Source organism: Cricetulus griseus, unplaced genomic scaffold (genome assembly GCF_003668045.3).
Source record: "Cricetulus griseus strain 17A/GY unplaced genomic scaffold, alternate assembly CriGri-PICRH-1.0 unplaced_scaffold_49, whole genome shotgun sequence".
Lineage (NCBI taxonomy): Eukaryota > Metazoa > Chordata > Mammalia > Rodentia > Cricetidae > Cricetulus > Cricetulus griseus.
The window spans coordinates 82,323-97,069 of NW_023277241.1; the positions used below are offsets into that span (position 1 = coordinate 82,323).

At 39.4% G+C, this 14,747-nt stretch overlaps 1 protein-coding gene across 1 annotated transcript in view; it reads right to left on the reverse strand.

The window, feature by feature from the left end:
* LOC113839063 (POTE ankyrin domain family member A-like) overlaps nt 1–13,297 on the reverse strand; it is a gene marked incomplete at its 3' end in the record, with an annotated part of 94,446 nt that extends 81,149 nt beyond the window's left edge. Inside the window, 1 exon segment of the mRNA XM_035453871.1 lies at nt 13,140–13,297.
* Nucleotides 13,298–14,747: the final 1,450 nt, after the last annotated feature.

The following is a 14,747-nucleotide window of genomic DNA, read 5'->3' on the forward strand; positions in this document are numbered from 1 at the left end:
CTAACTAATGGGGAAAGTCCTTCTGTGTATATATTTGTTTTATTGATTGATAAAGTACTGTTGGCCAATAGGAAAGCAAGATAGGTGGGACTAGGAGTCAAGGTGGATTCTGGGAAAAGTAGTAGTCTTGTGATCCAGGCAGGAAGTGACATAGGAGGAAGACTCAAAATATAAGCAGGGACAAGTAGGAAGTCACTCTCTTCCTCTTCCTCCTCCTCTCTGTAGAGCCGCCATGTAATTCCAGGAAGACAAGACATATTCTGCCGGCGTCCTCAATAAGATAATTTTATAAAATGTATAGATTAATAGTTATGGGTGATACTTAAGACAGAGCTAGAAATAAGAAATCTTAGTCATTGGCTAGCAGCATTATACCTAATATTAATCTCTGTGTGTTACTTTGGGCAGCCACATAGAGACGGGGTGGAAAGACTTATCATCGTTACAGCTAACACTTGAAAACTACATACCAGGAAATGCCACTAGAAAATGTTGACGGGCTAAGCATCTAACTCATTGTGACAGAGTACTTGCCTGATACTCTGTTCATAAAACTGGGGACAGGGACATTGACTCATACAACCAGAAATCACTGAGTATTGATGTGATTTTAACACCAGTGACAGGGTCCCTTTTGAATTTGGCAATGTGTGTGGAAGTGAAAACTGTCAAGTGGAAAGAATACTAGGCAGGTCTTAATTAAAAGTTTTGCTAGATTTTATCATTGTGACTGAAACCTAACTCTTGGCTACTATTCAAAAAAATTAGACAACCAGATTGAAATTTATAATTAATTACTAAACCTCCTTTCTAATAACTGTCTTGAAACTTGCAAAGGGGAAACAAGTGACTTTTCCTTTAATTTCTGCTTTACAGGAGTTTCCTGTATATCCTACAAACACATGTTAACTAAAATTCCCAGCCAGAAATATAGTGTAGGAATCTTGGTTTCTTCTGATTGTGTGGTTACTGTTTTTAGTAGGCAATGTAGAGAATTGTAGACAGCAAAAGAGACACCTTTGGTGTTTAAGTTTAAATTGAGGGAGGTTTAAACATTTCAAGAATATTGTAATAGAACTCATTTGTAGTTTGTACTATAGGTACCTGAATTGAAAAAGAAAAGAAAACGAAAGAAACAAACATAGTCTTCTATGACTACTTCCTATTGACACTGGGGCATCATTGTTCGAACCCCAAAAAGCTGGAATGCTGACCAAGGCCAGGAAGAGCAGGCTCTTTTACTTGCTGTCCAGGCTCAAAGCAACCATCTGGGGTTAGGAAAGTACAGGCCTGGCTAGAGCAGTCTATGACGCTGGACCACCTTGTGCTAGCTGTTTTGGAGCCATCTAGGATGTGAATTGCAAAGGAATACTTAGAGCTGACAGGTTGCTGGAGCAGTCATATTGATTGGAAATCTGTTACCGCAGATACATATTAGGGACAGAAAGTAAAGTTAAAGAGTTGAGGGGAAGCTTTTTCTGTTTTGTTTTGTTGTTGTTGTTTCAGGACAGGGTTTCTCTGTGAAACAGTCCTGGCAGTCCTGGAACTCAGTCTGTAGACCAGGCTGGCCTTGAACTCACAGAGATCTGCCTGCAGAGTGCTGGGATTAAAGGCATGAGCTATGGCCACCTGGCTGGGGAAAGTTTTTCTTAGGTGTTACTTTCGAGACTTTTAGGCCCACAGTCTTGGCAGTAGGAGAAGGGGAGTCTCAAGCCCAGGGAAAGGGGGAAGACATCGTACTCTCAGGAATAGGCACATGTCAAAACAAGCTGTTGATAGACAGTACTTATCTGGAGTCCATCTAAGCTGTGAGAAATGGATTCAAGTCAATTCTCCAAAGCTTCTTTGCTTTGACTAGTTGTGCTATGCAGTAATTGTCACTAACTGCTGCAAATATAAGATCGTTGATGACAGGGGAGAGCTACATTTACTGTGGATATAAGAAATACCAGGAAACAGGAATTATGCTGAGATGGAAAAAGTGGATATATATATATATATATATATATATATATATATATATATATATATATATATATGATTTATTAGAGTAGCTTTACAGGGTGTGGTGTAGCTAGTCTGAAGATGACTGACTCTTAATAGAAAGGCCAAGAAATCAGCAGTTCTTCAGTCCACAGGAACAAATGCCTCAGCTGGTCTTGAGTATACATTGAAATTCCAAAGAAATAAGTTCTAATACTAACAAAGTAATGCCTTAGCAGCAGAATAAGTGAACTTTGCCAGTGAGAGTGAGGGCAAGAATACAAATAGCATAAGCTTCCTTCTCCATGGCCTATTATGTAGTTGCCACCAGGAGGCCTGACCCAGATTTAGAGGGGGGTCTTCTGACCTCAGAATGATCTAGATTTAGGGTGGGTCTTTGGACTTCTAATGATCTAATCAAGGAAATCCTTCACAGGGAAGCCAGATGCTCGGCTTTAGTTGATTCCATATGTAGAGAAGCTCACAGTGACTTTAGCCATCACAAGTCTGCACCTTATCAAAGTGATATATGATCACATCTCCTATGTCATTGTACTTTCCAAATGAAAACAATAACTAAGTCATAGCTCCACATAAACTGCAATAACTATCTCATGGAGTAACATAAATGTATTATATACTTTAGGACAGGTACCAATAACTCTTGGGGAACAAATGTTTGATTTTTCATAACTTAAATGTAATACCCTGATATTATTTCAAAGGATGTTACATTATATAAGGAAACAGAATAATGAAAACATAAATACTTGCTTACTAAATTCTGGATATTCATAAACATGTTCTTAACAAAATATGCTTGTTTCTGCAACACTGACATTAGACTGTATTTATAACTACCGTTCTCTACAATCCATTCTGTATTTCCTCCAACCTCAGCAATACCAAAATAGGTTTTGGTACTTTTCCTGGAAGAGTGACCCACACCTCCTCCTTGAAGGGTCTGGATCCTTTCTCATCCTGCCTGGATTGGTCGTTGTAGTTTACTATTAACATGAATCACAGAACATGGTAGTACCAAGAGAACCCTATAGGATCTCCTGCACATCAGACTGTCTTATCTCCATTTTAGAGATGCATTCCAAGTTTACCCTGAGAATTTTGACAAATTACAGCCTTAAAATTGTTATTACATCCTTAGACTGTTAAAATAACAGCATCAGAATTTCAAAGTGACCAGCAAGGAGCCTGAGCTTCCAGTTATATGGAATTTTTGTCATGTCTCCAGGCAAATGCACCCATCACCAGAACTTCTACCTTGGCCAGCAGAATGGAAGTCATCCATAGGAAGAGGAAACAAAATTGTCCAAGTATACCACTGGGGGGCATAGTGAGTGGTCCATTTCCATTTCTACCCCCTTGAGTCTTAGACTCATGAATCTTTGCAATGAGACAAAGTATGCTATATATCGGACTATGATTGAAAGTATATATCACCTTCTGGAGAACATTGTCTCAGCCCTCCAGCCTACTGTCACAAACTGGCAGGTGTGTTAGTCACTGTTGTATTGCAGTGAAAAGACACCATGACCAAGGCAACTCTTATGGAAAAGGCATTTAATTGGGGGCTTGCTTATAGTTTCAGACATGTAGTCAATTATCATGGTGGGGGGCACAGAGGCAGGCATGTCAGTGAAGCAGTAGCTGACAGCTGTATCATGATCAGCAGGCAGCAGGACAAGAGAGAGATACTGTGCCTCTGCAGTCCCTTGAAAACCTCAAAGCTCACTCCCAGTCATTCACTTCCTCCAAGGGGGCCACACATCTAATCCTTTTAATCCTGTCAAAGAGTTCCACTTCCTGGGGACTTAGCATTCAGATATGAGCCTATGGAGGCTATTCTTATTCAGATTACCACAGCATAGTAACTAGATCTTCAAAAGGCCATTCTAAACTGACCCAGAAAAGCACACAAAGTCAAAGTCAGATGTCATGATCCTGTGTCCATATGTCCTCAAGGTTTCTTGTGGGGATACATTCTTACTTTCAATGATGTTGTTTTCAGTGGGAGTTCACAGGCTTTGTTACCACGTCTTTTACACACTGGCCCAGTTATGAGTCAGGGGCATAAATGGAATATAAAGGAGAACCAGGGAACATGGTACAAGATGTACAGCATGTCCTTTGATTGTATTGTAGTTAATTACAATGGGAATTCAAAGTAAAGTAATTGATCTTACAAGTGATTACATTGATCTTAAAGGTCTCCTAAGTGTACAACAGATCTTACTGTTCAAATTTCCTTCTGAATTCTTTACATTGTGACAGGCGCCCAGACAATACTACTGATACCATATTAGAGGTATCATTCTCACCTTAAAATCCAGTGCATAGGCCCCAACACTTGCCAAAATGAGAACAAATATCTAATCGATCAAAGACCTAGTCCCTACTGTCAGATAAGTCTCTGAATATACAAAGTTTGCTTTCTGGCTTCTGTAGCTCTGCTTTTTGCTAACTGAAGTGTGACAACCAGACATATAGGTTTTGTGCATGAAAGTCAAAGGGCTATAAGCCTTGGAGGCTGCATGATTTGGGCGAGTTCCCTGTGCAGCATTGGCTGCACAGCACTAAAGATTTTCTTTTTGGCTTTAAGAATGTGAATGAGGTGATCTCTGGTGGGCTTACCTCTCAACAACATGAAGGATATCCCAAAGTTTGCTTTCTGGCAATTCCATGAATTTAAAAGTCAAGATCTCAAAAGAAGCTGTCACTGTTCCCTCTGTCCAATTGTGGACTATGGAAAAAGTGCTCTGACACAATGAGAGTGGAAGAGATGTCAGAGGTGGACTCAAGCCAGGACAACACCTGAAAGGCTGTTCACACTTTCACTTCATACTCTAAAACCACAAGGTGGGGCAAGCAGGCAACAGAACAGGAGCATACTAGGGAGTTTAGCTTGGTTTTCAGTTTCCAAGTGGGATAGTTGACAGGCAGAAGCATTTCTGGTCAGGCTGATAGGGCAAGGACATATTGCTTCAGTTATTTTTCAAGTCATCCTGTTCCAGGTGGCAAGCAGAGTCATGTTTGGCAATAGACAGTACATTCAGTGTTTTAAGTAAATAATTAATAAATCAATACATCAGTATCTAATAAATGGGTCTTTTCTACTCCATAGTAATGCCATCCCCTTGACAGGCACCAAGTGGATGCACTCTCTTCTCTATTGAGTATTGCCCCTCACTGTCAGAATGAACTGTGACTACAAGTTCTTAGGCCCACTGTACTAACTACCATTTCCTTCAATTTCTCCACTCTACCACCCTGCTTTCTTCCAATGTAAATGCATTTATATTTCTCAAATCTGTGTTCTTGCCTGTTTTCTAACCTATTGCGTAGCACAAGTCCTGATCTGGAACATTAGATTTTTATCATCCACCACCTAGTAGATACTTGCTAATAGAAATTTATACAAAGTCAGTGGCCTCAGAGTACAGTGCACATACACCTGCACTTTGTTCCACTGAAAGATTTTAGAAAATGTAAATTTATAGAACTAGCATCTGTATGGACTCTTAAGTCATATATCCAGTAAGGACAGTAAATAAGCATTTACACAGAATTTTGTTTTCATGATTAAAGTTAGCAAAAGTTAGAATATATTTGGTTTTTCCTTCAAAACAAAAGCTCCATTCTGGATTTAAAATTTTTGTGATAGGCAGTTCAGTTGACTGTATGATCCTATTCTTTTCTAAAATGAGGATCTTGAAAGAATCCACTGACCATGAGGAAAAATATGAGCCTTTTGTGTTAACATGACTGCTTGGGATTATGAAACTATAATTGTGTTCAGTGGGAAGTCTCACTCTTTCTAATAAATCCAGTGCAGGGTCACCACTTTCACAGTATCCAACTACATAAGTAAATATAATATGTTGACATTACATATGGAAAATCAAATACACAGACCTTTAAGTATAGAGAAACAGACTACTTACATGGAGGAGAGCAACATCCTTCAGTCACTGAAACAAAGATTAGCCAGAAAACAAGATCTCAGCAATGTTTAGAAAAGCATCGTCTGTCAAGATACCCAGTGTCTCCTTGGTGCTAAGCCAGCCACGTTTTTTTCTCCTTTACATAAGATCTTCTTGCAGGGCTCAGGTCTACGTTGCCAACTGTGGCTCTGGATTCCTGGCTCCTGCATGATTCCTGCCCTGGAGGACTCCAAGGGCCAGGTGGTTGCAGTGGATGACTGCCCTCCTTTCCCCATTGGCCTTGATCTCAGAGCAGCTTTCCACTGTAGCTGCCAAGCCTTTGCAATTCTCTTTCCACAGGGCTGAGGTCACCACAGGATTCCCAGGTCCTCTGAGTTAGGTTAAAAGAATGTCTAGAAGGGCATTTCCTGGGAGCCTATTTGAGCACATTGTGTGGGTGTGTCTGTGAGGGACTTGCCTGGAGATGTGTCTGGAGATTGTTTAGCTTGTGTTTGCGAGGAGGTAGAAGGTGGAATTTACGCTGGGTTTGCCTCATCTAGAGAGCATTTCTAGTAGGTGGCAGGCTTGCTTTAGAGAGGCAGGAAGGCAGGACTTCAAAAGTTCATGAGCCTGCCTACTCATCAAGCTCTTGTCTTTCCTGTCACTGAAAACTTTGGAACTGAAGGAGGGGTTCGTGGATCATTATTCTGCCTGGTCCCTTGTAGCCTTGGAACTGGTCCTTGGAGAGCCCCAACACCTGTATCAGGCTGAGTAGGGAGTCAAAGAGGGCTGATGATGAAACTCAGAGAGATGAAGGTCATGTGCTGCTGCCACAGCTGTCATGAGTGGCACGATCCTGGGAACAGTCCAGGAACAACAGCTGGCCTTGGCCCTGTAGGTGAGCCCCATAAAGGAAGAATGAGGCAGGCATCCACTGGCGCCTTTTAATGACCTTCCTGACACCAGGTTACCTTCTGATTCCTTAGCCTCAGGTGCCACTGTCCAGATGCTTCTTTGATTCCAATAACCTTCCAAATCCTCTCTGGTTCCCAGCTCCTTTACGAAGCATTCCCTGGTGCCCCTAACACCTCTGAGTCATCAGAAATTGTTAGAGGCCTGAAATATTCCTAGGAAAGCCTGGCTAATCCTCATAGGTGAGCTCCTTGGTAAAACTGAATATATTATGAGGCACATAAACTCATAACTGTTGTTTTGATCAGAATTACAGAGGTGATAAACTGTTGCTATTTCTAAATATTGTGGTTTTGATATGACAGTGAGAATTGTGGTAATTGCAGTCAGAATGGCAAAGAGCAACTAAATAACTAATAGACAGCAAATGCTAGAGAGGAAAAGGAGGAAAAGGGAAACCTCAGATTCTGGTGGAATTGTTACTGGTCCAGCTCCTCTGGAAATCAGTGAGAGGACCCTTCAAAAAGCTAAAAATAAATCTACTATATAAAAGGATTCAATTTAGATTCAATAACTTGATTTGACTGTGGTATAAGCTGTAAGATACATATCCTTTTTGATTCTGCCTATAGATATCCAAACATGCATTACAGAAGGCACGACCCTTTCCATATTGCAATTCCTGGGCATAGTTAGAAAAGATCAGTTGTAGGTGTGTATTGCTTAAATCTGAGAACAACTGTCTGTGTTCTTGTGCTTGTTCTTTTAGCACGGTCAGTGTTTTGATCAATAGAGTGCTGGATTTAGGAAGTCAAGAAATGTGGTACTTCCAGGTTTTCTTGCTCCCAATTTCTTTGCCAGCCAGAAATTTTGTAGTACCAAAAGAACATTTGGAATTATTTTTGCTTATATTGAACATTTTTTAAAATTTTACAGTGTTAAAGATAGACATTTTGACAATCATCCTTCCAGTCTACAGCTACAGAACATCTTTCCAATTATTTTTATAGGTACATATTGTTTCACCTTTTATAGATTGGAGATTGGATTTCATAGTTTTGGTTGCAATTAACCCACTAATGTTTTATTGTTTTTGCTGATATTGTGGAATGGATTTTTCTAACTTCTTTTTTTCTGACAATTTCTGTTCCTGTTTTTCTGGTTTTTTGTTTGTTTGTTTGTTTTGGTTTGGTTTTGGTTTTTTGGGATTTCTCTGTGTAGCTTTGGAGCCTATCCTGGCACTCACTCTGTAGACCAGGCTGGCCTCGAACTCACAGAGATCTGCTGGCCTCTGCCTCCAGAGTGCTGGGATTAAAAGCATAAGCCACCAACGCCTGGCTCTGCACCTTATGCACAAAGTATCATTAAGTTAACCTTGCATGTTGGAACTTTCATGACTGAATTATTTTTTAAATATTCAATATTTTTTCTTTAATTTTTTTCATTTTACATTTCAACCCCAGTTCCCCTCCCTTGTCTCCTCCTGCCTCCCCACCCCTCCTATCCACACCTGAGAAAGGACAAGGTCTCTCTTGGGGAGTCACCATAGTCTGAGATACTAAGTTGAGGCAGGACCAATGCCCTCCCCATGAATCAAACTGGGCAAGGTATGGCATAGGAAATGGCTCCAAAAAGCCAGTTCAGGCAGTGGGATAAGTCCTGGTCCTACTGCCAGCCCCCAACCCCCCAAAAAAGATCAAGCAACATAACTGTCAACCACATCCAAAGGGTCTAGTTCAGTCCCATGCAGGGACTGAACAAAACACCAAATAGATGGGAGCAGAAAAGGAAGTCCCTGTACCACAAAATAAAACACAAAACATACAGAACAAAGAAAGAATATTAAAAGCTGCTAGGGGAAAAGGCCATGTAACATATAAAGGCTTACTAGAATTACACCTGAATTCTCAATGGAGACTCTAAAAGCCAAAAAGGACTGGATTAATGTCTTTCAGACTCAAGGGACCACAGTTGCCAGCCCAGATTACTATACCCAGCAAAACCTTAAATCACCATAGATTGAGGAAACATGATACTTCATGACAAAATCAACTTCAAACAGTATCTGTCCACAAATCCGTCCCTACTGAAAGTACTAGAAGGAAAACAACAACCCAAGGAAGTTAACTACACCCATGAAAACACAGACAATAATCTCATACCAAAAAAGCAATAAAGAAGGTAAATGCATACAACCACCATCAAGAACAACAAAATAACAGGAATAATCATTAGTCATGAATATCTCTCAATATTAATGAACTCAATTCCCCAATAAAAAGACACAGGCTAACAGAATGGATCGAAAAACAGGATCCATCCTTCTTCTGCATACAAGAAACAAACCCCAATATCAAATATAGATATTACCTCAGGGTAAATGATTGGAAAAGTGTTTTCCAAAAAAATGGACCTAAGAAGCAATCTGGTATTGCTATTCCAATATCTAACAAAATAGACTTCAATCCAAAATTAACTAAGACTGATGAATAAGGACATTTCATACTCAAAGGAAAAATCCACCAAGAGGACATTGCAATTCTTAACATGTAGGTCCCAAACACAAGGGCACCCACATTTGTAAAAGACACATTACTAATGCTTAAATCACACATTAAACCTCACACATTAATAGTGGAAGGCTTCAATACCTCACTCTCACCAATGGACAGGTCATTCAATCAAAAACTAAATAAAATATTGGACCTAATAGATGTTATAAATTAAATGGACCTAATGGACACACACACACACACACACACACACACACACACACACACACAATTTTATCCAAACACCAACGACTATAATTTCTTCTTAGCATCTCATGGAGGATTCTCCAAAATCGACCACATACTCAGTCACAAAGCAAATTTCAACAGATACAAGAAAATTGAAATAACTCTGTGTATCCTATCAGGCCACCACAGATTAAAGCTGAGTTTCAACAATAGAAACAACACAAAGGCTACAAACTCATGGAAACTGAAAAGTTCCCTAATAAATAACAACTGGGTCAAGGAAGAAATAAAGAAATCAAAGACTTCCGAGAATTCAATGAAAAACAAATGCACAAGGTTCAATATAGTACTTGAAGTTCTAGCTAGAGCAGTAAGACACTGAAGGATATAAAGGGATATGAATTGGAAGGGAAGAAGTCAAAGTATTGTGATTTGCAGATGATACAGTGTACATAATTGACCCAAAACTTCTACCAGGGAACTCCTACAGCTGACAAACACCTTCAGTAAAGTGAGTGGGATACAAGATTAACAAAAAAGAAAAAAAAAGGAGCCCTTCTATATGCAAATGACTAACTGGCTTAGAAATAAATCAGGGAAACAACACCCTTCACAATAGCCGCAAATAACATAAAATATCTTGGGGTAACTCTAGACAAGCAAGTGAAATACCTGTATGATAAAAACTTCAAGTTTTTGAAGAAGAAGAAGGAAATTGAAGAAGACAGCAGAAGATGTAAAGATCTCCCATATTCATGGATCAGCAGGATTAATGTAGAAAAAATGGATATCCTATCAAAAGCAATCTACAGATTCAACACAATCCTCATTAAAATTCCAACACAATCCTTTACAGACCTTGAAAGAACAACACTCAACTTCATATGGAAGAACAAAACAAAGTCCAAATAGCTAAAACAATCCTATATACTAAAAGAACTTCCAGAGATATCACCATCCCTGATTTCAAGCTGTATTACAGAACTGCAGTGATAAAAACTGCATATTAGCAGAACAAGATGGGTGGATCAATGGACCCAGCCTTAAATCCATACACCTATGGACACCTGATTTTTTTTTAATAAAGAAGCCAGAAATATACAATGGAAAAGACAGCAGTGGGAGCAGGGACTGTGTTGGACTCTTTTTGCCTACTTGTGGGACCCTTCTCCTCTGTTGGATTGCCTCATCCAGACTTGATGTGATGGTATGTACCTGGTCTCATGGTAGCTTGTTATGTTGTGTTTGGTGGATGTCCCTGGGAGGGCTGCTCTTTCCTGAGGGGAGGCAGAGGTGGGTGTATCTGAGGGAGTGCGGAGGGGGAGAGTGGATGTGGGAAAGGAGGGGAAACTGTGGTCACAATGTAATATATGAGAGGAAACTAGAAAAACAATAATATATCACTATATTTTTTATTTATACTAGTGTTTTTCAGAAACAGAAGAATCCTTTTACATATTTTATTAGGTTGTAGATAATGAAGTAGAAACATGTCCCAGTGTAGTAGTTTAACTAATTCAGTACTCATTGACCTAAAGAAGATATGACTGAACCATCAATGACTTTTGTGACATTAAAGTATAACTACACTAGTAACTCCAATATCTAAAGGAAATTAGACTCCTTTAGTAACTTTGGATCGGTAACTCATAATGTTTATTCAATAAATTTAGGCACTCAAAAATGATGTATTCAAAAATGGTATATATTAAAAGCATATAAATGTATATGAAAAAACCAATTTTCATCAAGGGAAGGAAGGAAATATAAAATAAACACTGAAGAAAGGCATGTGATTTTACTGAAAACAATTAATGGAGAAGGAGCAGTTCTCTTCCTTAATTGTCCAGTTGTGGATGGCCAGAGAAACTGTCAGGCAATTGTGGAAGGTTTGTCCAAGTTTCAGGATGAGAAGTAACTACCTCATATGCACACAGTCCTTATTCCACTTTATAAAATGATATGCATTGTAGTTTAAGGAGCTACTTAGAGCACATATAAAATGCAGTTATATATAAAATGCAGTGAGTGTAATAAAGATGCTTTTGTAAGGTTCATCTTGCATCCATCATGAACATTCTGTTAAACAATTATATATTCCCGAAGTGCTCAGGGCAGGCCTATATGCACCATGACAACAGCTGTGAACCCTAATCCTAATACCAAACTCTAACCCTAAATCTACTCTAATTATATATCCTGAAGCCTAATCATAATGCTATACCTAGCCTTAACTCAACTAGATCCTAAACCTACTACTTGACGACAGTGAGGACAACATTGATGTTAGGAATATTTTTCCTTCTTATAAATGTAAACTTTGTATAAGAAACTCATTTTATAGTCTTCTCACATTTATATGATCTTGCTATTCCTTTTGGGGTATTTTTAAGTTATTTTTAAACTAAAAACAATATTTTATCCACCAATCCCAGTTCTTTCTCCTTGCCATCTTCCCATTTCCCCCCACCATGCTCTCATCCTTCCCCCCATCCACTCCTCAGGGAGAGTGAGGCCTCCCATGGGAGATCATCAAAGTCTGTCACATCATTTGGGGCAGGACCTAGGTCCTCCCCTGTGTATCTATGCTGAGAGATTATCCCTCTATAGGGAATGACTCTCAAAGCCCATTATACAGTAGGGGTAAATACTGGTTCCACTGCCAGAGGCCCCACAGACTGCCCAAGCCCCAAAACTGACACCCACCTTCAGGGGGCCTGGTTCTGTCTTATGCTGGTTCCCTAGCTGTCAGTCTGAAGTCCATAAGCTCCCACTTGCTCAGGTTACTGTTTCTGTGGGTTTCCCCAGCATGATCTTGACCCCTTTGCTTATCACTCCTCCCGCTCTGCAACTAGATTCCAGGAGTTCGGCTCAGTGCTTAGCTGTGAATCTCTGCTTCTGCTTCCATCAGCTACTGGATCAGCTACTGGATGAAGGCTCTAGGATGGCTTTTAAGGTGGTCATCAATCTCATTATAGGGGAAGGGCATTTAAGGTAGCCTCACTTGGCAGGTAGGAGAAAGAAGGGAGGAGAAGCAGAGGCGGAAGGAGAACAGGAGGGATCTGGAAGGTTGAGTTGGGGGAAGAACAGAGAAGGAGAGCAAGGACATAACTCAATAGAAGGAGCTGTTATGAGATTAATGAGAAACCTAGCATTAGAGAAATCTCCAGGAATCTACAAGGATGACCCCAACTAAGAATCTAAGCTACTCCTTTTATAAAGACTTATATCTCACTCTCTATCATACATTCTGTATCATTTTCCTCCAATTATTTTCTATATTTGAATTACTTCCCATTCTTAGGTCACATCTTTCTCTTTCTAACTTACCTTCTAATATTCCTTAATTGTGAAATGTAATTCATAACACACATATCATATATATGAACACACATACACACACACATCACTCTAGATTTAATCTGTTGAAGATAAACATTCTGTTTATATTTAATCTTTTGCTAATGTTATATTTAAATACTAACCTTCCTGAGTTAGAGAAATATCTGAGTATATGCTTTAGATAAACTTTCTAATGCCTTTTAAAATAAAATGTAACTCTTACCTTCCCTTCTCTCTATTTTCTATTTCTTGTGATGGAAGAAAGAGCTATCATTTGTGGTGTGTCATGCACAAAAATACACTTTAACAGCATCGATCTGAAAGAGATTATGTAAAATAAGTTTATAAAATGAAAACTCCACAATAATGGGAAAGATTTCAACCATTTACCCAAGTGAAAAGCACAACTATGAGCTATTGTATATTTTCAGTATATTACCAATACTACTATAAGTTACAATATCCTTCAAATTAAATATTTTGGGCTTCAGGAACCCATCCAACTAGGACTCCTTCACCACGTGAGGGGCCCTGGCTTCAGCTTAGGTCTATCAATGTTGTTGCAGAACCACTAGAAACAGAGAGAGACGCTAGCATTTCCTGGCATTTCAAGCTCAGCTACTTACAAATTTCATCCTCCTGTCTGGCCTACACAGCCTGTCATACCAACATAGCACCCCAGGAGTCTGCTCTACAAGCCCAGCCAGCAGGGCTTTACCAGGCCAGGGATCCCAGCTTCCCCCCATTTCTTGGAAAACTCTGAATCAGACCTACCTACCCTGCCCAGACACCTCACTCTGGGCAGATGTTTCATACAAGAATCCATATAGTGAAAACAATTTTACTCCATGATCCAGCTTGCTTGACCTCCTGACCCAAGTGAGGGACCCTGGCTTCTCCAGATTAGGTCCACCTATGACACTTTGGAACCTCCAAGACTAGACAGACTCTGTCTCCCTGACTTCTCCTCTTTACACTGCCTGGGACCATTGCTTCAGGTGGTCAATTTGCATCTACTAGGCATACCTCCACTGACACTGAGGAATACTCAATTGTCATGCTGGAAGTGTAAAATCCAATAAGCCAAATGTAAATCTCAGTTGAAAACCTTACCAATAAGATGAATCATGTGAAAAACAGAGTATCAGGTCTGAACAACAAGGTAGAGAAAATGCATCACAGAACAAATGTTAAATATAAATTCTTTAAAAGTATGACCAGAACATGAGAGAGCTCTGGGATGCAATGAAGATACCTAAAGTTCAGATCATGGGCCTAAAAGTATAGCTTAGTAAATGTATAGAGAATATTTTAATAAAACATACAAGAATATTTTCTAGTCCTCATTGTTTTCATGTGCAAAAATAGGGAAGTGAACAGAGAAGCGTTCTATGTGACTGCAACCATACTGGTTGTCATAATAATGCTCTACTACAATAAATATCTTGCCTTTAAGTACTATTTGCCTTGTTCACTTTCAGGTCAATTCAGTAAGAAGTTTTTATGAAATCTGAATCAGAGGTTAATTGTCATTGAACTTTAATAAGGGCTGAGAAAATTCCTCATTCAGAAAAATTTAAATCTCCATTTTAGCATTTAAAAAGTGACAGTTAGGGAGAATGAAGACCAGTATGTGATGCAGGGTGGGGGGAGTAAGATACTCGAGAATATTAGGGGATGAACATGAAATATATGACATACATGTATGACAATGTCTTTCTGAAACCTATCACTATGTACCATGAGCATATACCAATAACATTTATAAAATAAAATATGGGTTAGAGAACACTGACAAGCATGCAAAAAGACCCAGGGTGGACATGTAAAA